Source organism: Hetaerina americana, unplaced genomic scaffold (genome assembly GCF_022747635.1).
Source record: "Hetaerina americana unplaced genomic scaffold, ioHetAmer1.1.p SCAF_9, whole genome shotgun sequence".
Lineage (NCBI taxonomy): Eukaryota > Metazoa > Arthropoda > Insecta > Odonata > Calopterygidae > Hetaerina > Hetaerina americana.
In genome coordinates this window covers 21,113,699-21,135,987 of record NW_027287538.1, presented here as the reverse complement: position 1 = coordinate 21,135,987, position 22,289 = coordinate 21,113,699, and the positions used below count along the sequence as shown (strand labels likewise).

Genomic DNA, 22,289 nt, shown 5'->3' with positions numbered 1-22,289 from the left:
TAATGAACTATAATGCAATGAAAAAAAATACTCACCAACATTGGCACACGGACACAAACAAGCTCGGAAAGTATCCTCACATTATGCTGAGCGCAGCGTACGCGTTACGTACTTACTTGGCGTTATCGCTTCCGTTCATCACAAACAACAGACTTGTTTTGCTTTCTGCATGGACTCAGGCGAACGCCAGCCAAATCAACAACGCGCGACAATGGTCTCCAACGAAAACAACCAACCGTTTATCGTAAGAAAGGCAGAGTCAGCACGGATCCATCGCGAAAGAGGCTTTTACATTATTTTAAAGGCAGCCGCGGGCGATTGGAAAGGGAAAACGAACTCTGGAGGAGAGAGGGAGGGAAGAGGAGAGAAGGAAACGAGGAAGTGAAAGTCTCCATTCCATATTCATTCTCCGAAAGCCTCAACTCCTCCCGAGATGGTTACCTGAGCCACAGACACATTAAAAAAAAGAAATAACACACCTTCCGCCTTCCTCCCCCCTTCCTCCTCCTCCACCACCCCCTCTTCTGTTTTGTGTGTCCCGCCCCTTTCACCGTCTCCCTGTCTGTCTCCTCCTCCCGTCGGAACGACAAAGGGCACTCAGGAGGGAACCGGTAAACGCCATTCGAGAGCGCTTTCATCCCGAGGACAGCCTGCCTTCTCCCGCCCGTTGAAGCGGCAGACTTCCCCGCAAGAGCAGCGGCAGCCAGCGACAAACCATTCTCCGGCGGCTTCCACACGCGACCTCGCCGTATCACTCACCAAGTCATCGCCGCAAACAAAACCATAAGACGACCGACTAAGGGGAAGTGTGTGAACGATCATCGGCGGTTTACCAGGCCATCATTGTACATCTCCGAAATACCAGTCCATTGGAACGTGCTCTCCGGAGTCTTGTGTAGGTGTTTTTTTAAAGTGTTTTCATGTGCATCTCTCTCTGTGTGTCCTGTGTTCGATTGGTGCCTCTCGTGTTCGCTTGGAAGCAGCCAATCCGTTGCCGATTCATCCGCCGCGACTGACCCAGTGACCACACTTGGACGAGGAAAAGAAAAATCCGTTCTTTAAACGCGTCGGTACAAGTCGACCTAGAGATTGAGTCGAGTCTTCCTGATCGAGGAAAACAAAAAAGAACGTGAGTATTTGTGTTTAATTTTTTTGTTACCTTTTAACTTGCGGGCGTGACTCGACGATGGGACGTCTGTGAACTTCACGTGCTTGGTAGTTTGATTCGTGAACGCGGTTAACCAACGAACGTGAGTGTGTGGTAGGTTACGATTACAGCCCGGACGTTCAAGTACCGCACAATTCGGTAGGCATGAAAGCCTCTGTAAAACAGAAAGGGTATTCGCTTCACCAATGATATGGACCTAGGCACCATCAAATTAGCGCTGAAACATTGATTTTGCGGGCTAAAAATTAATAGAATTTCATAGCATAACACTTTAGTAAAGAACGTTTTTACACAGCTTTTTTGCATGAAATCAATGCTTTTTGAAATTTCCAACGAAAATTCCTGCCTTTTTTTCATATAGTATTTTAAAATGGAATATGATACCTTCATCCATATCCACCTCCCAGAACTTTCCAGTCCGTGATCTCCAAGGAGGATTCTAATTCCTGCATATTTATGAATAATACATTCATAAATCTCAGCCTTTGCTCATCAAGTTTCTTTTATTAGTTTAAATTAATGTTTATGATTTTTCCTTTAGATTTTGGGACAAATTTTTTACTTTAGAATATCCATAAACCTTGATATTTAGAATATCCAAACAAAGTAAAATCAAATACGGAGTTTATTATTAAAGAAATAAAATTTTAATTAAATTTCATTTTATTAAAATTACTGTTATGTTATGAAACATAGCTATTTTGAATAATATTGGTGATAATATTAATATAAAATTGGCAACTAGGGCTTCTAATCAGAACTTCTGGATTTTGGTACATGGGAAATACGAACAGGGTTGTCGAAGGGGCCCAGAGTTTTGGACTGGTGAATAAAATTTTTCGGGCCCCAATTAAGGATCCACGTAATCGGACAAAACCTAGACTAACAGCGCGCATTCGCCAATCCTGACGTCTGCAGTTTTCCGGCAGCCGGTTTTTCAATTTCTTTCTAAAGAAATGTTTATGATTATCCCATTCCTTCATAGGATCTGAATCCCATATGAAAATTAGAATAAGGAAAGAAATTTACAGTCACACCCGCTGGATAATTTTACCCTCCATAACTTAATTAAGTTTCCATAATATTTTTTTATTGCTGCTACGTCTGATTGTAAGCTATGTGGGACGTTTTTAAAATGACTGCTCTAAATTTAAATTAATTCTAGTGACTGCCGAGGATTTCATTGACGCGAGAGAAATTGATAATTACCCTCTCATTTCCTTGCCATTTTCAGATACCTTTGACTGTCCAAAGGAATTCAACATATGCCCATAAACACGAATGATATCCAAACACCTCGACGACTGTAATTAGTTAAAGAGTCCAAATTTAATTTTGAGGTCATTACGCCAAGCGCAGCCAGCTGTTAAAAAGACATGCGCTGACAAGGATGCCATGATAATCAAAAGCAACCGTGTCCCGTGTAAAAAATCGACGATGGTGATTATCACAGCAAACATTTTTTCGTGTCATCGTTTCTCTTTGGTGGACTAGTGTTGTTGTTGAGTACGGAGGGTGGGAATTAAAGTCTACTTAATAGTAAACATTTCCTTCCTTCTAAATAAAATGTTAAAAAGAAATTTCACGTTCTAAGGGCTGTACCTATTAGGCAACACGTACGGACTTTTTATATTGGTAAAGGAATACCTGAGTTTTCTTGCGACACCGAGGGAATTATTATGATACCAAATTATAGATACAAATTCGACCGCTTTGCATATATAAGATATATATATATATATATATATATATATATATATATATATATATATATATATACACATATATATACACACATATATATATACATGTACACACATATATATAAATATGTATATATATATATACGTATATTAATTTACATAGAAATAGATATAAGGAAAAGGGATAGGAACACACATAAAGGACGAACACAATACACTCCTCTTTCCTCAACAAACCGCCCAAAATACGCAAACCTCATCACAACTTTCTTCCCCGGAACCCACAAAATCAAATATATAGCACATCCAAGAACTCTTTCCAATTATTTATAACAGTCAGCCCACACCACTTTTATTCCCGCATTATCCCTCCGTTTCGCATAAACGCCCATCGAACTTCCCAGACACCTTCAAGTCAACAAGACCAACTGCCGGCCTCCTTGTCTCTTCTCCGCCCCTGTCCTCAACATGCAACCACCCACGCTGCAAATGCTGCCATCTTCTAAGACCCGCCACCTCCCTCACTACCAATTACCCGACGCCAACTGCACCTCAAAAAACATTATACTACCTTGATCAAAAAGTTCCCGGAATAACCACCGTGTGGCGCTCCCATCGTTCCGATTTGAGTTCTGTTTTTTTTGTTAAATTGGTACATCTGTTGTTGATATTCCCTTTAAATCTTAGTGTCATAACTTGACATTTGCAAAAGTTACGGTCGGTTTTCGGTATGCCCATCAGTGCTTCCTGCGATTTTTCCATTACTTCCTCTCGGCTGCCAAAACGCGTTCCCCGTAATGGTTTTTTAACTCGATTGAACAGAAAGAAGTCACAGGGAGCCAAATCAGGTGAATTCGGTGGCTGTTGGATGGTATTTGTTGCATTTTTCGTCAAAAAATTACGAATAATGATAGCACTGTGCGACGGTGCGTTATCATGGTGCAAAATCCACGAGTTTTCTGCCCACATTTCTGGTCTCTTTCGGCGAATTGCTTCACGCAAACGTCTCATAACGCCCAAATAATACTCTGTGTTTACTGTCTGGCCTTCTGGCAAAAATTCATGATGCACTACACCGTTGTAATCCATGAAAACCGTCAGCATTGCCTTCTTTTTTGACTGAAAACGACGTGGTTTTTTTGGTCTCGGCTCATTTGGTGAACGCCATTCACTTGCCTGATGTCTGGATTGCGTGTCGTACTCATAAACCCACGTCTCGTCTCCAGTAATGATCCTTTTGATGAATGTGGGATCGGATTCAGCCTCGCAAATCATGTCTTTTGCGACGTCAACACGGTCTCTTTTTTGCATGAAATTGAGGTATTTTGGCACCAACTTTACTGCTACACGACGGAAACCCAAATCATTAACCACAATGTCTTGGGCGGATCCATAGGCAATGTTCAAGTCCTCCGCTATTTCTCTGATGGTTAATTTGCGGTTATTGACCAACATTTCTTTTACTTTATCAATTTTTTCACCGACTTTCGATGTCGATGGTCTGCCACTGCGTTCATCATCTTCGATTGACTCACGACCACTTCTGAACCGCTCGTGCCACTGGTAAACGACCGTTTTTTTTAGAGAATCGTTGCCGAAACACTTCCAACATTTCCAACGTCCGTGCGCCACTAAATCCGTTTTTTACGCAAAATTTAATACAAGTTCGTTGTTGCAAATTTAAATCCATTTCTGAAATTGTAAAAAATCGCCAACACACACAGAGATAGATGTACTCCTGGCTACGTAACTTTTGCAAATGTCAAGTTATGACACTAAGATTTAAAGGGAATATCAACAACAGATGTACCAATTTAACAAAAAAAAACAGAACTCAAATCGGAACGATGGGAGCGCCACACGGTGGTTATTCCGGGAACTTTTTGATCAAGGTAGTATACCGCCTCACCTGTAACTTCTTCCCTGCCTTCTTCGTGGGTGAATGCACCACCACCCTTTCCCTCCACATGAATAACCACCGCTATTCCACCAAATTTTCCTTAATTATCCCATCCCTACCCACACTGTTTCCCACGACCAATTTTTCGATGACTGCTCCTCTGTTTCGGTGATTGAACCCCTTCTTAACGCTGCAAGTAGCATAGAGGTGAGATCCCGCGAGATGGCGCATATATGGGTGCTCCAGTAATTTAAACATCCCGGACTGAATCAAGCCCACTGAATCCATCCAATAGCCGCCTACATGTCCCCACCCACCTCCTTGCCCATTTCCTGTTCGTCCCTTACCTCTCCTCCCCTCACTCCCCCAAACATAATCCTCTCCGCTCTTCCCCCGAGAATGGCATTCTGATCATGATGGCCGCGCCGTCGAAACGTCAAAACTATATAGGTGAGTGTCTGCGTTTTTCCAATCACTATGCAAGGCATCGTTTTTTAAAGCTACTTTGAACAGATGACTCAGGTACAAAGATATTGCGGTATCACCCAGTTTTAGAATATCAATTTATATATTGCCCAGTCCCACATACGTTATCTTCCTCATCTTACTTATTTTTTTCACAAAATACTAGCCCTCCTGGATAATACCGTTTGTCGAGAAGAGTTAGCTGTTTTGTGCTGTTGCCCTAACGAAGTTCTCTGTCGTTTCTGAGCTATTTTAGCAAGCCTTGTTTTTCATTTGATTTTCTATGCCCCAATTAACATACGTAAAGTAGGAGTTGAAAATATTTGCTATTTCTACGGTGTCGGTTATAATCCTACTATCGTTAGTTTTTAATATGTTCACGCGTTCTCTCTTGTGTTTTCTCGTTCTCATGTATATATAGTTTTGGTAGCATTATCCTTCGAAATTGCATTGATAAGAAATTTTTCCTTTGCCTTTTGCTTTTCCCTATTCAGATTGCGAGGCAAGGTGTTGTAATGCTGTGATATTTCTTTACTTTCATTCTTTAATCTGTGTGCCTCTCTGGCCGCTTTCATGAGTTTTTTATGGTGCCGTCCATGTTTTATATATATATATATATATATATATATATATACATACATACATATATATATATATATATATACATACATACATATATATATATATATATATATATATATATATACATATACATACTATACGATCACTTAGAGGACATAATCGCGTGTGTTCCTGCAGGGAAACATTTGATAGTGATGGGGGATTGGAATGCGACGGTTGGGGAAGGAAGAGATGGCGATGAGGAGGGAGACTACGGTTTAGGTACGAGGAATGACCGCGGGGAGAAAGCAATTGAATTTTGCAATAGAACACTATGTTTAGACACCACAAAAAGCGTAGATATACATGGAAAATGCCAGCTGACTCGGAAATGTTTCAGTTAGATCATATTATAGTAGTTTTAGGAATTTAGGAAGGCATATTATTATGTAGTTTTAGGAACAGTGTGATCAATTCGCACATTTTCCCGGGGACGGATGCCGACTATGACCACTATTTAGTTGTAATGAAGTGTAGCATTCGTTTCAAAAGGATAAGGCAGAAGCGGCGGGTTAGGAAATGGAATGTCGAAGCATTAACTGGATTGACAAGGAAGGTGTATCAGCAGGCTGTAATGAAAGTGATGAATGAGGTAAAAGAGCTGAGTGCTATCGAGAAAAAATCGGAATACATACAAAAAAGATATCTAAAGCCACAACAGAAACTGTAGGAACCGTAAAAGGGGAAAGGACAAGTAAACCATGGATCACGGATGAGATGATTACAAATATAAATGAGAGAAGAAAATGGGAAAAATAAGAAGGTAAGATCTGTGTTCACAATTAGACATTATTCGGATTAGATAATAGTTGACAAAGAAAAGATCCAAGAGAGATGGAAGGAATATATGTGTAGAAGAATTCTATGGAAAATAACTTTGGGCAACAAAGTTAGACATAGAAAGACAACATGACGCAGGGGAAGATAGCTTAGGTCCAGGCATAGTCAACGATGAGATAGAAAGGGCCTTAAGGGAGATGAAATCAAATAAGGCCGTGGGGGTGGACAACATTCCTGTGGAACTACCAAAATGTTTAGGAAAATGTGGTAGGAGGAGACTATATGGACTGATTCGTAGTATCAATGAGGAAGGAATCTGGCCGGAAGACCTGAATGTATCTTTTACTATGTACGTATATGTTTCCTAATAGTTGAATTTATGAATGTTATGCAGTGACTCATTAATTTATTCTAGCAAACTTTGGTTGTCCTGTACCTTTCTGAAAATATTTTAAGTCCTTCATGCTCTGTTTTTCACGACTTTAATGGCCTCCTTTCTTACTAAGGAAGCCGGAATTCATAACACGCAGGCGACGACTGGGAAATGTTTATTGCGTTGGCTTCCATATTTTTTATCATGTGAATATACGTCGAAATCCTGGCTCCTTGAGAAACCAAAATTTCGATGATTTCTTCGTTCCTGTCTTTGTTCGGTCTTGGCATTGACGCCTATTGTCTCCTTATTTGCCTTTGCGCAACAGCGCTCTTTTGTCATTTGCAATCACGCCTTCGCGCTGTTCGTGTTTCTGGTCGGCTTTCTCATTCTGCAATTGAGGCAAATTAAGAACCTGCTTGAAGTTCTCTCTTGAACAAATTCTCTGATGATTCTCATACAATTTCCGTTAAAATGCACACGTGGAAGTCATCATTTGATTTGTTAGCTATACGGAGTCTTGGCCTTTAACGACATGGCCGGCAATTGATATAATTTATGGAACAGCGCAGGATGAATGTGACAGGAGCAAAGTTAAAGAAATTATTGAAAGGGTGCAAGTTTACTGTAATAACTTAAAATCGGTAATTTTTTACTACGCCTACCTCTTAGGGGAACGGCGTGAATGGTGTGTTTGTATGTGTAAACTCTCTTGCACTCCTTTTACAGCTCTGTGAGACGAAACCTACTGCCGTGGAATGAAGAACACGATGTAGAATAAAAACAAGTTCTTCCACTGTGTGATAGTCACTTGGTGAGACCTGAAATGCTCTGATTTTAGCACTTTTTAGCTCAAATCAAGGGCCTGTAAGTCATCCTGCAATGGATCCTTAGTTTTATGAGACTCAAATCTCGATACATCGTTCCCACATCTACACAATAACGCAGATATAGAGAAGAGATCTCATATGTTAGTCTCTAGTCTCAAAGGATAAAATATTTGCATCTTCTGCCAAGATTTAAAGACACGACACATAATTCGGTCTGCTATGATACAACGCATATCTTGGGACATCGAAATTGTGGCTCTTGACAAAACATTCGCTGTAGAACGACCTTAACACATCCACACTGAACATCAGGACACAATCCATAAATACGTGTATTCAGGTGAACGTGGCGTGTTCGCAATAGGCTATCAGACGACAATCGGATCGACAATTGGATATTTGTTGGTGGGTTATTCATCCAAGTATTTGTTTCGTTCTGGAAATGCGCATGGGAAAATGAAAGAGTGTATTATTCTCCCCGTACGTCAAGTCTGTTCATCCTGTTTCATCGCTATCGTCTCATTGACCGATAATATTATTATTAGGTAATCTACCGGTTAAGGTAGGGTTTTGGATGGACATAATTACTAATTAAATAATTTGTGGCCCCTAGCAAAACACAACATCCTACTTTACATCATGTCCCTCTTCATCTCTGAATACTTTCTTCCTCCTTTCATCCCGTCCAACATCCCTATCCATTCCTTCCCTTTCCTCGTTTGCCTAACATTCTCCCCTCTATCAAAGTCTTCAACATCCCACTGCCGGTCAATACCCCCTTCATCCACTTTTCCTGCTTCCATAGGATTGCTCCCAACAAACCCCTCTCTTCGCCCACCATACCAAGTACTTCCTCATTTGTTTTCTTCTCTGTCCATTTCACCTTCTCCATTCTTCTCCACACCTACATTTCAAAAGCCTCCAGTCTACGTCTATCCTCCTGCTTCAATGACCACGTATCCGCGCCGTACATAGCTACGCTCCATATCAAAGTTTTTACGAGTCTTTTCTTAATATCCTTGCTCAAAGTCCCTGTCATCTACTCCCTCCTCCTTGTGAAAGCCTCTTTGCCTAGCGCAATTCTTCTCCTTACGTACCTACTACTTTGACCGTGTTGGTCCAAAACACTTCCGAGATACGTAAACTGTTCTACCTGCTCTAGTTTTTGCCCTCCTATTTTAATGTTTAGCTTAGCCTTTTTCTTTCTAGAAAATCGCATTACCTATGTTTTGTTAATATTGATTCTCATCCCATATCTGTCGCACTGAATTTCCAATTCACTAAGCGATGTTGGCAACCCCTTGGCTGACTGACAAACTAAAGCCTGGTAATCAGCAAACCTAACTGAATTTACGAATTCCCCGCCCACTTTCATTCCTACCTCCAGTTAATAGTTATAGTTTATTACAAACACCGTACTGGGTAATTTAGACCACATCCAGCTTGTGGAAATACGTCAAAACGATAGTAAATGTTGGTTTTGATTTTCCACAAGATCCTGTGGAAAGGTAGACTAATGCAGGCGCCGGGGGAACTTTTTTAGTTGCATTGAAGGGAATAACCGCGTCCAAAATGTTTAGCTATGAACCTTTTTTTTTCAACCAATCTATCTGAAGGATAAAGCCTCGGAGGTACACCACACTACCAACAACTCCTGGTTGCGAGCAGTCGTAAGTGCTACTGTGCTATTGTGGTTTTTTCAAGGACAAACAAAGAAACAAAAGCCGGGAAGTTTCACTGCGAGGCATGGTGTAGGGGACTTGGTGTTGCCCGCTGTCCAACGACTTGTCTCCGAGCGGACACTCACTGGCAATTTGCCTTAGGATGAGACGGGATATCGCCGCCAATGCGCATGCGTGGGTGGATGGGTGGATCGTGGTGGGTTGGGGGGGGGTTTGGAAATGAGAGAGGGAAGTGGTGGCGAGACGCGGGGGCAAGCTACTCATCCTTCTCATCCGTCCGTCCTTGAGGCTGCAGATTGGGTCACCAGCGACACAGCGCGCACTCTCTCCCCCCTCCCCCACCAACGCCCTCTGCCCACCCCCACCTCTGCATGCAACAGGCAGCGCGCGGAAATCAAGGCAGGGGGTAGGGGTAGCTCTCAACAGCGATACGGACAGAAGTTCCAACTGGGACTCAGATATTCCGGTTCCTCGGATGGCTACTGAGGCAAAGAGGCAAGCAGATTTCAACCCTTTGTAAACTGTTCCGCAAACGGGAAAATGGATGTAATCAAGACCCAATGTATTAATATAGGCAATCCACCGGGTAAGGAAGGTTTTGGATAGACACAAGCTACCAAGCAATTCTCTTGTTTCTTCTGACAAAACACAACCCAACATCGTACCCTACTAGTCCCTATTCATCTCTATGTACTTCCTTCCTCCCTTCATTCCGTTCAACATCCCTATCCTATTCCTGCCCTTTTTCTTTGTTTGCATAACATTCTCCCCTCTATAACAGTCTTCGACATACCATTTACCTTTCAATCTGCTTTTCATCCATTTTTCTTGTCTCCTCCGGACTTCTCCCAATAATCCCGTCTCCTCCTCCTCCATACTCAGCACTTCCTCATTTGTTTTCCTTCCTGTCCACTTAACCTTCTTACTTATTCTGACTTACCTTATTCTCCACACCCACGTTATCCAAAAAGCCTCCAGTCTACGTCTATTATCTTGTTTTAATATCCCTTCACCCAATGTCCTCAATTCCAAATTTATTACATTTTTACGTTGAATTCTTATTTTCAATGTAAACCAACGTTTAGGTTGATATTATGCACAGCCGGAAAAACCTCGAGTTTCTCCAAAGAAAGACGCTGAACGCTAGGCTTTAAATTGGGTTTTTAGAAGATCATTCGGATTACAGTTAACTGAAAAGGCGCCATCGTAACTCTATGCGCTTATAATATTGGTGGGTGGTTTTTTAAGTGATGTAAATATCGAGAATTTTAAACATTTGACAAACGAATGACGTAATAAAAAGTCATTTGCTTTCTGTGAATGTGTTCATGTTATTCTTAATTGCATTGGTTATTCTTGCGTCGAGTTTATTGTCGTATAATGGAGTAAATACATGCGGTGTGCTCATGGTTGGCTACTGTTAGATTGTAGCATTGACGTTCATCACAGTTCATGAGCCGTAGTAAATAGAAGTGCCCAGTGGAAAAAGGTAAAAAGCATCCTGCGCTATGACATTTTGAAACTCGTACATCGATGACAATGAAAGATGAATTAGACATTAATGCACTGTAATGATATTACTCATTCAGCGAAACTTCAACGAAATGTGAATAGAATCACAAAATGTAAAAAAAATGCAAAAATGTAAAAATGTAAAAATGTAAAATTGAATAAAACCGCATGTCCAACATGCGCGGCTAACACTATACAGTAAAATGGCAAGAGTTAACCTAAACGAAAATTCTTGCCGAGAGTTAAAATTTGCAGGCGTTAAAATTCTTTCTTAAATCGTAAATCTCCTTCTTCAAAATTCCAAAGCCCTAAAGAACCGGTTTTGGGTTTTTTTGAGAATCTTCATAAGATGCAAGGCATTCCTGAAAGCTGCAAGTTCATCGGCGGCGTATTTGTTTCGAGAACATCACCAAATATCATGGTGTTACTTCGTCTACAAACTTCAAGCGAAAATTGCTCCATTGTTGTCTTGGAGCCCAACGCATTGTTGCGTTGGGCACCAAGAAACGGCATTTCCTTAATTGCGAGGAATTGAAACAAAAAAATCACTCAAGTTTAGCTATATTTGAACACGGATCTCTTACCCAGTTCTTTAGATAGGCTGTCGAGGTGTCTTTAGATAGGCTCTTACGCTGTGCATTTGTAAAGGCTTTCCATGAAAAAAGACGTTTCGGCAAAATAACGTATAACTTGGGTACAATGTTTCCTCCAACATGAATTCCTAAGGGAATAAAGAACTCTTTGGAATTACCGCACAAATAATGTTACGAAATAATAAAGATAACGTTACAATATTTCCCGAAGTTCTTTTCGTTCTTTTAATCTCCCATGACAAACTATTGGATGAATGTCCCAATATTGGTTTGATACTTGGTTTCCCATTCGACAGGTTTTAATTCAGTGAAGCGATACTTGTATCCATTGAGATATATTCTCCAGACAACAACAGATGTTTTAAAAAAACCATAGCATTAAGCAAAGCAACATAAAACTTCATGTATTTGCATAATTACGACCGGTGCGCGAGTGGTTGACGCGAAGTAAATACGAAACATACATATTTCCTAATATGTAACGACGAAATCATGTTTTTCAATCATTTCAACGACAAAAAAAATGGTAATTTGAATGCGAAATTTCAAATAACGTTCAAAATATTTTTAAATATTTTTCCTAAAAAAATCTCACCCAATATTGACCAAGTGACCCCGAATTCACATGCATGCAGTCATCGGAATCCCATCCATCCGTGGATGGGCAACAACGTGATTGATAGTTTGATAGAAACGTGTTGGAAACAGGATTGACGGTCTATTGGTGTCCGGATAAGGGCGTGACTGTAACTGCAGGAGAATTACCAAGGTTGTGCCATTTCAACACACAATGGTAATAGCTATTCTATTTGAAGAAAAGTGAATGTGGCGTGCATCGTGAATGGATTTGCATTCACGCAACAAAATCATTGTCGGAATGAGAAAATTAAAGATTTACACATATTATGACTGAGTGATATTCATTTTTCCAACAGCCACCATCGATTTTTTTAAAAAAGACTAGTATTATTATAATTATTACGTAATCTACCAGTTAAGGTAGGTTTTTGGATGGTCACATCAACTAAATAAAACATTTTGGGACTCCTAGCAAAACACAAAATCCAGCATCCTACTCCACATCAGGTCCCTCTTCAGCTCTGAGTACTTTCTTCCTCCCTTCATCACGTCCAACATCCCTATCCTGTTCCTTCCCTTTCCTCGTTTGCCTAACATTGTCCCCTCTATCACACTCTTCAACATCCCACTGCCGGTCAATACCCCCTTCATCCACTTTTCCTGCCTCCAGAGGATTTCTCCCAACAAACCCCTCTCTTCGCCCATCATACCAAGTACCTCCTCATTTGTTTTCTTCTCGGTCCATTTCACCTCAAAATAAAAAGACTAGGATATCACAAAAGGCGACGATATTTTTGTCTCGACAAAAAAAAGAGAAACGTTCACTGATAGCCTTATACTTGACAAATGAAAGCGTTCGCGAAAATTAAGAGTATTTCCACCCACTTCCAGTCTATAAGGACTCCTTTGTGTCAATTTCTCGCACTTCCATGGAACCAGACTTAACTCTTCACTCAACGAGACAATAACCTCTTCTTATCAAGAACTGCGCGACGTATCCATGACCATGGTTATTGGAAATTCATCAGCTATCGGGATAAATAAACACCGATAGAGCGCATGTTTGAGTCCGCGCATCCAGTTTATTTTTCAGCGCAGTTTGATTGGCCAATTAATTTAGATAAATTGACTTACGGTCAAGATATAGAACTATTGGGATAAGGACGGAATGCACAAGAAATGGGAAACCGCAACCAATCCGTATTTGTGGAAGGCACAAGAGATAGAGTGATATAGTTGGGGAATGACATCCCAATAACAACATCGGTATGTTACGTTCCTCAGTACTACTCCTGCCTCAGTAATACTCCTGCCAGCACAGCTGTATGTATGGCTTGTGACCTCACGCTACCTGATCCCCCGCCACACGCCCTGCAGGCGGCTTGCGGGTCATTTTCTAAGCTTCAATGGACTTCGAAGCGGTCATAATATTTCCTCAAGATTACCTGGACCTCTTCTGCATTGCATATTATAGCGATCTTAACATTCCTGATAGGTTTTATTCTTCATTAAGGGGTGGGCAGGTCATGACATTCCCTCTTCATTTTGTGAAATAACGCCTGTAAAATACATTTACGTTATCCCTACTTTACATTTTGGATGACGGGCCAATGATCGCCAAAGATATTCTCTCTGAGTCGAGAATTCCTCTCTGATGATTTGGACATTTGAGGTCTAAGTAATGGGAGTGGGTTCAGAATATTCTACGAGGCTTTCAATTAGTTCGCCGTGGAATACCCATGGAACAATCTTAAATGTTTCTTAAAGTTAAATGATCTAACGCTTAGGTGAAAAGAGCTTTTTAGTACACTATCTTGTCTAATGATCATTAGCATATCGAAAACCGAAAAATAAATTTTCCATACCACTGATAACAGGTTTTAAAAATCATGGTTTGCACTAACTGCACTCCACAGTATCGGCGCAGTATAGTTGTCTAATGACATATTTTTCGCTTTCCAAAAGTCCACTGGACATTTGTAATTGCATTAATTTATCGTGAGTAATTGAAATTGAAATTAAACCACTTGGCTTTTCCACATAGAAATTTTTTTATTTAGTACCTAGGTTTCGTTATGGTATAACATCATCAGGTAAAAATACAGATCAAACAAGGTAATAATGTCTCTGAACCAAGCCAAAAGCCAAGTGGTTTAACTTCAATTTCAATATGAAGATTTTCCACCCAGTGACGCCAGAAACTGTTTTAATTATCCTCAGTTGTTTATCAGTACAGGTTTTATCCATGGCCCACAATATATTGTCTGTAACTTGGAACTAATTTATTACCCCTTTAACTACTTTTTAATGGGATTACTTACTATCCTGTACTTTTAGGATATTACGCATCGATGTGATTCTTCTTGATTTCTCATGAATGAAGCCCAATATGATTGGAGTAGTAGTAGTATTTATGGGAGGCGACAGACAGCTGAGGTCATTTGCACCATAGGGGAAGGACAGGAAAGGATGAGGGGTGGAGAGAAACCCGGCGTCGGCATTGACGTACTCTTTACGAAAGGCGCCAAGGGGTCCGCAGCTTAACGTCCCATCCGACGGACGGCGTACTCTCTCAAAGTGCCCTCCACGAAGTACCTCAAGTAGTGATCGAGATACCTCTGAAAAATATTCAACACCGCTGGGATTTGAACCCGGGGCCTCTGGGTGGGAAGCCAGTACGTTAGTTCCCGTACCATCTCGGTCCCCCAATATGATTGGAGTCCAACACTTCGTCCGTTGGGATGATAGATAAACCCTTCTGAAAATTGGGTGATTTGAGCTTTTCTCCAAAAATTCCAGTGATCCATGTGGTTTTAGAGGCAATGGATATATTGTCTGCGCAATAAATGTGGCTGAACTTTTCCTACGCTAAGCAGATAACTCACAAAATCAGTGACCACCTCGGTTTCACGGGTTGCGCAAATGTAGCATTAAACATAAAAATGTGGATAACTTGAGCCTGTCGCTAAGCAAGAGTAGTATCCATAGCTTCATAAGCGTATATAAGGTTTGTAAGTTAAGGCAACAATTTTCTAATACATTTGTGGTCAATTAAACAGGTAGAACACTTTACGTATGTCGGTAGTGTTTTGGACCAACACAGTCAAAGTAGTGGGGACGTAAGGAGAAGAATTGCGCTAGGCAAAGAGGCTTTCACAAGGAGGAGGGAGTTGATGACGGGGACGTTGAGTAAGGATGTTAAGAGAAGACTCGTAAAAACTTTGATATGGAGCGTCGCTATGTACGGCGCGGAAACGTGGTCATTGAAGCAGGAGGATAGACGTAAACTGGAGGCTTTTGAAATGTGGGTGTGGAGAAGAATGGAGAAGGTAAAATGGACAGAGAAGAAAACAAACGAGGAAGTACTAGGTATGGTGGGCGAAGAGAGGGGTTTGCTGGGAGCAATCCTATGGAGGCAGGAAAAGTGGCTGAAGGGGGTATTGACCGGCAGTGGGATGTTGAAGACTGTAATTGAGGGGTGGATGTTGGGGAAACGAGGAAAGGGAAGGAATAGGATAGGGATGTTGGACGGGTTGAAGAAAGTACTCAGAGATGAAGAGGAACCTGATGTAGATGTTTTGCTAGGACCACAAAATATTTATTTAGGAGCTTTGTCCATCCAAAAACCTACCTTAACCGGTAGATTACCTAATAATAATACTGTTATTCTATGACGAAATGAAAGCGTGCAAGAAATCCGTGCGTAATTCGAAACCGTCAAGTACAGTAGAAAAGCTACCTTAAATAGACTTAAATTATGGTGATGGAATCAATAGTCAGATAAATGTACTAAGTAGAAGTTAGAAAATTTTGAAGACGAGCATCATACAGGTATGTATTTTAAAAACACCCAAAATAATTCATAATTAGAGTCGTTGTGGTAGATCTGTCAGCAAAATTTGTAACAAATGGTCGCGGGACTCGAAACGAAAGGCATACAGATTTTGGCAGAGAAAGTTTGAGAGAAATATTGAACACATTTCGCTAGAAAGTAGGGTATGGATAAGTTGAACGTTTCAAAATGTACGGTCACCTCCATGCAGGGTAAGGAATCGTACAACATCACGGTTGTAGAGACGTCAGTGCGGGCCTTGATTCATCCACATGCTCCTACGTGCATTCACGCATGGACACAGGAGGCTTCGGACCGTAGCGACGAACGTTTATTACTCACTCATGTCAGGTAAGACTGTGTTTGCGATTATTAAAAACCCAAACGCTTTGCATACCCTAAATATATAAGATAGAGGAAATTAGTGTCCTTATTATGAGTTAAGGTCATTAGGGCCTCAAAACACTCATTGAGAATGATGTGTTGAACAAGGTCATGGAAACCTGTCAGAAAGGTTCAATGTGTACAACGATATCATGAAATTAAATGTCAGTACCTTCAACTAGGCCAAACCTTTCCTGAGCATTACGGCTGGCAAGTATTATATTTACGTATAATACTCATGTTTGCTATCTGTGGGATGTGTCAGTCAAGTGTTTAGAGTTCTAGGCTACTGACCGGAAGGCCCCTTGTTCAAATCCGAGTGAAAAATTTTCTCAGGGCTGACCCTCAGCTTCACCCAAGTTGCGAGGTTTTTTTACGGTACCAAGTCTTCCATTTGGAAAACTTCAGGCAATACTGGGAATGAGGAACTGGTTCCCCTTATTGCCTCGTTAAAATGCATGAATATCACACGCCGTCTAGGGCTTAGCGTTTAGATGAATTCCATCCTCACTTTAAAAGTCTTTCTTCGTGTTTATTACTGTGGTTAATGTAATCTTATTTCTCTAGCCGTTAATAGAACACACAGAATAACATGCTAATTGTGCAATTCCCGTGCCTCTTGAAAATAACTGTTTTTGTGAATGCTTCAGGTCCGATGAAAATTAAAGTAGTCGTAAAAATATAAATAAAGTGTTGGCGAAATTTTTAAAAAACTATTTTGAAATGTAAAAAAACATTTGAATATTATTGATTCATTTTATGATATATTTAAGCAAACTGGACATTACCGTTTGTGACTCTTTGAAGATCCTGAGGTGTTTTTTTTTAAACTCTGATATACTTTCTTTTTTATCGGTGAATTCTGCTGGAAATATGCGTTCCTCGACGTTTGTTATATGTGATATTCATTTTTTTTAATAACATTACTCAGACCAATGTTTGATCAAAAAATGTTTCCTACAGTAGATGATCGCTAATCTAATACTGCACTTAAATTAAAGGCAAAATTAGACTTCAATATCTGTCATTAATTCTCAGCGACGAAATATATCTTAACTAATCGTTAGGTCAAAGCATGATCAACAAATTTCGTGTAGTTTATTTAAAGTTATCCACCGGGGGTTTATGACTCCACATTGTTTGGGTAGGGTAAACCATAAAGATAAGATTAGGTAGAACTTACTCCAGTAGCGATGGATACAAATATTGTTCTTTCCTCGGACAATCAAGAATCAAAATACTAAGAAATCAAAGTCATAACAGCAATGTCAAGACCTAATATTGAGGACAAGATAAAACGCATCGTAGACTTATAACACATTCGTAGGTACATGAATATGTTAGCTGCTGATATATGTATTTACCAGGTATAGGTATTGTCTGTCCATGTTGTTGTTTTGCATGTGGTATTGTTCCTTTTTACGGTTGGTGACCTAACAACCCCCGCCACACGCCCTTGCGGCGGCTTGCGGGGTATTATTTAGATGTAGATGTGTAAGTTAAAATGGGTTTTACATGGATATATACGTTTGTGTGGTTGTGAATTGGTATGAATTTGTTAGTTTTGCTGGTGGTTTAATTGTCTTTTATGGGTGGTGTCCCAAACACCCTCCGCCACACGCCCTTGCGGCGGCTTGTGGGATGTTGTGTAGATGCAGAGAGAGAGAGAGGTGTATCTTTGATCAAAAATCGAAACATGTCCTTTTCCAAGTCGATGATTTACTTCAAATTAAGTTGAACTTCTAGCCTTAATAAAAATAATTAATATGCTAATCTTTTAAGATAGGTTTTGATAGAGATAGACTGAACATCGCTTAATATCTTAGTTTCGTCTAATATGGTTTATCATGAAACTCCATATTATAATTAACCCTTCTTCAACTCCGCAAATTTCTTTCCTCACTTCATTCCGTGCGACATGTCTATTGTCTTTTCCTCCAACCATATAGCTTGTCTAACGTCCTCCCCGTTCTACACACGTATCACAGTTTTCTCATGGCCAATCAAACTACTCTGCATCAACACTTTCCCTGCCTTCTTCGGACAAGTTCCAACATCATTCTCTTTCCTCCTCCCATACCATGCCTAGTACTTGAACGTTCGTCTTCCTTTCTGTTAGTTTCACTTTTACCATCCTTCTCCACGCCCACATTATCTCAAAAGCATCCTGTATACGCCTATTATTATGCTTCAAAGGCCATGTTTCCATGCCGTACGAGTATATAACTGCGCTCCATATCAAAGTTTTGGCGAGCCTTTTCTTGATGAGGGTAAAAAAGAAGAGCCTTTTTCTTAGTACTTGGCCACCTTTTTAATCAATTCCCTCCCCCTTGTGACTTGAGTTTTTAAATTTAATATCAACTAAATTATTAAGCGTTGTTAGTTTTGAGCGATAAGGAAATGATTGTTTCCCATGAGACAAGATAAACATCCTTTAGACCAGACACTTGTCCATCCAGAAATCCATTGCCTCAGTCTTTTCAACGCTTTGATAGTCAGGGGCATCACACTTCATGCCTTAGCATGTTCTTTCCCGTATCTAAGTAGAATTTTCATTTTTTAGCATCCTTTTGACCTTTTTCTCGATTTCTTCTCTCGGTCGGGAAAATGCCGCGCGGCGAAAGTTTAGGATACAGTATACCTGAAATTGTTCAACTCGCAGCGCGAGCAGTCGCTCTTCGAAGCACTTTTCATGAAAAAAGGAAAAAAAAATATTCAGCGCTGAAAATTCTCGGAAAGGATTTCCATAAAAATGCACGGTCCTTTGTCCTGAGAGGTTAAAAAGAAAATATCGTAAGAGCATGGAAATCCCCGGATGAGGTAAGTGCCGCTTGTGGAAAAGTAACTACACTGTCGACCAACGGTGCATTTTCTGAGAAAGATTTCTCCGCCGCAGCCCCAAACTGTGTGATTCGCAAGTGCTAATATGTTCTCCTTCATGTGTCACTATCCACGATGAGTAATATTGACTTATTCAATCCAGAAGATATCCGAGAGTCCGAGAGGTCGACGATGATCGCTTGAAAGTGGACTCGTACAAAAATAACCACGGTTATTATTACTTATGTGTGTGTGTGTGTATATATATATATATACTACCTTGATCAAAAAGTTCCCGGAATAACCACCGTGTGGCGCTCCCATCGTTCCGATTTGAGTTCTGTTTTTTTTTGTTAAATTGGTACATCTGTTGTTGATATTCCCTTTAAATCTTAGTGTCATAACTTGACATTTGCAAAAGTTACGTAGCCAAGAGTACATCTATCTCTGTGTGTGTTGGCGATTTTTTACAATTTCAGAAATGGATTTAAATTTGCAACAACGAACTTGTATTAAATTTTGCGTAAAAAACGGATTTAGTGGCGCACGGACGTTGGAAATGTTGGAAAAGTGTTTCGGCAACGATTCTCTAAAAAAAACGGTCGTTTACCAGTGGCACGAGCGGTTCAGAAGTGGTCGTGAGTCAATCGAAGATGATGAACGCAGTGGCAGACCATCGACATCGAAAGTCGGTGAAAAAATTGATAAAGTAAAAGAAATGTTGGTCAATAACCGCAAATTAACCATCAGAGAAATAGCGGAGGACTTGAACATTGCCTATGGATCCGCCCAAGACATTGTGGTTAATGATTTGGGTTTCCGTCGTGTAGCAGCAAAGTTGGTGCCAAAAGACCTCAATTTCATGCAAAAAAGAGACCGTGTTGACGTCGCAAAAGACATGATTTGCGAGGCTGAATCCGATCCCACATTCATCAAAAGGATCATTACTGGAGACGAGACGTGGGTTTATGAGTACGACACGCAATCCAGACATCAGGCAAGTGAATGGCGTTCACCAAATGAGCCGAGACCAAAAAAACCACGTCGTTTTCAGTCAAAAAAGAAGGCAATGCTGACGGTTTTCATGGATTACAACGGTGTAGTGCATCATGAATTTTTGCCAGAAGGCCAGACAGTAAACAAAGAGTATTATTTGGGCGTTATGAGACGTTTGCGTGAAGCAATTCGCCGAAAGAGACCAGAAATGTGGGCAGAAAACTCGTGGATTTTGCACCATGATAACGCACCGTCGCACAGTGCTATCATTATTCGTAATTTTTTGACGAAAATGCAACAAATACCATCCAACAGCCACCGAATTCACCTGATTTGGCTCCCTGTGACTTTCTTTCTGTTCAATCGAGTTAAAAAACCATTACGGGGAACGCATTTTAGCAGCCGAGAGGAAGTAATGGAAAAATCGCAGGAAGCACTGATGGACATACCGAAAACCGAATATAAAAAATGTTTCGAGGATTGGATCAAGCGTTGGCATAAGTGTGTTGCAGTCGATGGGGATTACTTTGAAGGGGACAATATAGATTTAGATGAATAAACTTGTATTTTTAATTTTCTGAATAAATTCCGGGAAATTTTTGATCAAGGTAGTATATATATATATATATATATATATATATATATATATATATATATATATATATAATATGTAGCATTGATTAAGACAGATGATGACGGCCCTGCTGTCATAACTACATACAGGGGGGATTGAGATGGTGCGGGGGCTAATGTACTGGCTTCCCACCCAGATGGCCCGAGTTCGAATCCCGGCGGTGTTGAATATACTATATTTCAGAGGTATCTCGATCCCTACTTGAGGTGCTTTGTGGAGGGCACTTTGAGTGAGTACGCCGTCCGTCGGATGGGACGTTAAACTGCGGACCCCTTGGCGCCTTTCGTAAAGAGTAGGCTAATGCCGATGCCGGGTTTCTCTCAACCCTCCATCCTTTCCTGTCCATCCCCTATGGCGCAAATGACCTCAGCTGTCGGTTGCCTCACCTCAAAACTACTACTAACTACACACAGGCACACTATGTGTGTATGTGATTGTCCTCTCTTTGGGTTTCTGTGTTTAAATATCTTCATCCATATTTTTATATATTTGTGCGTAGCCGAAGAGCGTTCCGTTTCCAAATGTATATAATTTGGATATCCCGCCATATTGTAGTTCCACTAGAGGTCGCGATTGGCGTTCTTGAAAGCTATAGGCATCTAGTAAACGTTCATAACCTCAAATTGGCCGAGATGTCACATGCAAGTGCGGTGTACATTCGAAGAGCCGCTGTCATCGAAAATGCTCGCGCTGGGCGTTATATTTCGAAATATTTCGATTCTTCTGGTTCCCCAGATCAACTGTTTACGATATTATGGCTAAGTATAATGCTTCGGAGAAGTCTGGGGGAAGGTTTTGCTAACCAGACGAGGAAATCTTATTCGGGGAAAAGCGTGCTTGTCCGGATTTAAGCCCAACACCCTGTAAATATAAAAAGCTTTCTAATTGCGCAAGTTATTCAAGGTACTATTCTGCGTATCACAAGAATCATTCATCTTGTCTGCCCTACATTATTATTTCTTCCTTCATTTCTACGAAACTTCTGCCTGCCCCCTTCATGCGGTCTGAAAAGCCGACCACTCTGAACTCAAGCTTTCCCAACGTGTTCTCCCTTCCTTATATCTAGGTCTTATCAACATTATCGTCATATCTTTCGATATCTCTCATTCATGCACGCTTTATCCTGCCTTCTTCGGATTTCCCCTAAACGAGAACCTCTTCCTACCATCGCCAACAATTATTTTAAAACCTTGGCGTTTGTCATCCTCTCTGTCCAACTTATTTTCTTCGTCCACAGCCCCTTATCTCGGAAGTCTCTTAATCTACGCTCATTCTCTTTCCTCATTCGACGAGGTTTTACTTCCATAAAGCACAACGCTCGATAATTAAGTCTTTACTATCTTTTCATCACTGATTTACTTGGTGTACTTGACATTAAAATTCTTCTTCCGTCGTATGAAATTCAAATTAATATAGG

General features: G+C 40.6%; 1 protein-coding gene across 1 annotated transcript in view; it reads left to right on the top strand.

The window, feature by feature from the left end:
• The first annotated feature begins 621 nt into the window (after positions 1–621).
• The window catches only part of LOC139698872 (uncharacterized), an 89,141-nt gene continuing 67,473 nt past the window's right edge, over positions 622–22,289 (top strand). The window contains exon 1 of the transcript XR_011703021.1: positions 622–1,129. The gene's annotated coding sequence lies outside the window, so the exon portion shown is untranslated. The remainder of the gene's footprint in view (positions 1,130–22,289) is intronic.